We start from the raw sequence: 2,500 nt of genomic DNA, 5'->3' as shown, positions 1-2,500 counted from the left end.
GCTCGATGAGAAAGACCGCTGGTTTAGACACTGGGGCAGTGGCAGCCCGCGGGGCAGTGTCGGCAGACTCGGCAGCAGTGTCTGCCGATTCGGCAGCGTTGGCTTGTTGGCGCGGGGGGCCGATGCGAGTGGGGACTTGGGCAGCGGGCAGTGAAAGCAAGAGTTTCCCCGATGCTGCCGGGAAAAACGCTCCCCGGGATGGCCGGGTGAGATGACCCGGCGGCCCGCGACGGGTCATTCAATTCCATGCCCCGTCAACATAACTCCCGATGTACTGTTTGCTTTTTCGGAAGAAGAGATCCATCCCCCCATCCTCGGCCAGCCAAAAACGCTCCAATTAATGGCCGGGTGAGATGACCCGGCGGCCCGCGACGCGTCATTCAAATCACTGCCCTATCGGCTACAACTGCTGATGGGTGGGATTAGAGGCCTGCCATGGTGGTGAGGGGCGGCGAGGACCGTGAAAGCTAGAGTTTTTCAGAGGCTGCCGGGAAAAAGGCCCCTCGGGTGGCGGGGTGCGAGGACCAGGCGCGTCATTCAATTCTCTTCCCTATCAACTTGGCTCCCGTTGGCGGGATTGGAGGCCTACTGTTTGTTACAGGGCTAAAATCGTCAGGGGAAGAGCTGACGAAACAATGCTGGTTTGGATGCAGGGGGTAGTGTTGGAATCGGCAGCGCGGACAAAATCGGCAAAGTCGACAAAAAAGACTGTTGGTCTGGACATCGGGGCAGCGGCAGCCATGCCGACAGGGGGGGAAATCGGCAGCGCAGATTTGTGCAGCTGCAGGTTCGTCGGGGAAATCGGCAGCGCAGATTTTTCGATGAACATGGGCTGGAAGATGGACTGTCCAGGCCAGGCAGGGAAATTCGTCAAGGGGACACGCTGACGAAAGTAGGCTCGTCGGTGAAAATCGGCAGCGCAGATTTTTCGACGAACAGGGGCTGGATGCTGGACCGGCCGGGCCAGGCAGGAAAATTCGTCAGGGGGGCACGCTGACGAAAAGAGGGGCTGCCGCGTGGAAAATCGGCAGCGCAGATTTTTCGACGAACATTCGTCAGGGGGGCACGCTGACGAAAAGAGGGGCTGCCGCGTGGAAAATCGGCAGCGCAGATTTTTCGACGAACAGGGGCTGGATGCTGGACCGGCCGGGCCAGGCAGGAAAATTCGTCAGGGGGGCACGCTGACGAAAAGAGGGGCTGCCGCGTGGAAAATCGGCAGCGCAGATTTTTCGACGAACATTCGTCAGGGGGGCACGCTGAGGAAAACAGGGGCTGCCGCGTGGAAAATCGGCAGCGCAGATTTTTCGACGAACATTCGTCAGGGGGGCACGCTGAGGAAAACAGGGGCTGCCGCGTGGAAAATCGGCAGCGCAGATTTTTCGACGAACAGGGGCTGGATGCTGGACCGGCCGGGCCAGGCAGGAAAATTCGTCAGGGGGGCACGCTGACGAAAAGAGGGGCTGCCGCGTGGAAAATCGGCAGCGCAGATTTTTCGACGAACAGGGGCTGGATGCTGGACCGGCCGGGCCAGGCAGGAAAATTCGTCAGGGGGGCACGCTGACGAAAAGAGGGGCTGCCGCGTGGAAAATCGGCAGCGCAGATTTTTCGACGAACAGGGGCTGGACTGGCCGGGCCAGGCAGGAAAATTCGTCAGGGGGGCACGCTGACGAAAACAGGGGCTGCCGCGTGGAAAATCGGCAGCGCAGATTTTTCGACGAACAGGGGCTGGACTGGCCGGGCCAGGCAGGAAAATTCGTCAGGGGGGCACGCTGACGAAAGTAGGCTCGTCGTGGAAAATCAGCAGCGCAGATTTTTCGACGAACAGGGGCTGGACGCTGGACTGGGCCAGGCAGGAAAATTCGTCAGGGGGGCACGCTGACGAAAACAGGGGCTGCCGCGTGGAATGGCAGCCTACACGCAGATGCGAATTCGGCAGCGCACGATGGCTTGAGCAGGTCATGGGTTCGACTTGGCGCGATCTGAAACCTGGACGAGGGACTGTCGACGCTGGACGAGCCAGCGCGGTGGCCTGTCGTGCCCCGTTCAGGGGGGGCCTGCCGCGGAGACAGCCCTCGCGGGCTCGACAGCGCAGGCCAGCGTCCCCGACGTCGCTGGCCGCGGCAGGCGAGCTGCCGGGGTTCCCGCATTCCTACAAGAAAACGTCGTGCTTTCCACATGAAACCAATCCAGTAAAATCAGCCATATTTTTATGAGGCTGCCCACTGAATTTGGGGTCATTCCGGGCCGGTTCCTAGTTTTGCGGATTTACTCGATTTCTAATGGTAGGAAAATTAAAACAAATACTTCCCGACCTCGAAAAATTCTGGGAAAATTAATGAAGGTGGATTGGATTTTTGCCAACCTCTCTGCAAAATTTCAGCTCAAAATACCAAGAAATGAATTTTTTAGAGGGGGGGTGACAGCTGGGACCTAGTAGTGTCTCCCCCTGCCAGAGCTGCAATGACACTTATTGCTCTTTAGGGAGCCACCAGGCCGGCGC

Source organism: Populus nigra, chromosome 2, assembly GCF_951802175.1.
Source record: "Populus nigra chromosome 2, ddPopNigr1.1, whole genome shotgun sequence".
Taxonomy (NCBI): Eukaryota; Viridiplantae; Streptophyta; class Magnoliopsida; order Malpighiales; family Salicaceae; genus Populus; species Populus nigra.
The sequence above is the reverse complement of the archived record's forward strand: the minus strand, read 5'-3'. Positions refer to the sequence as shown.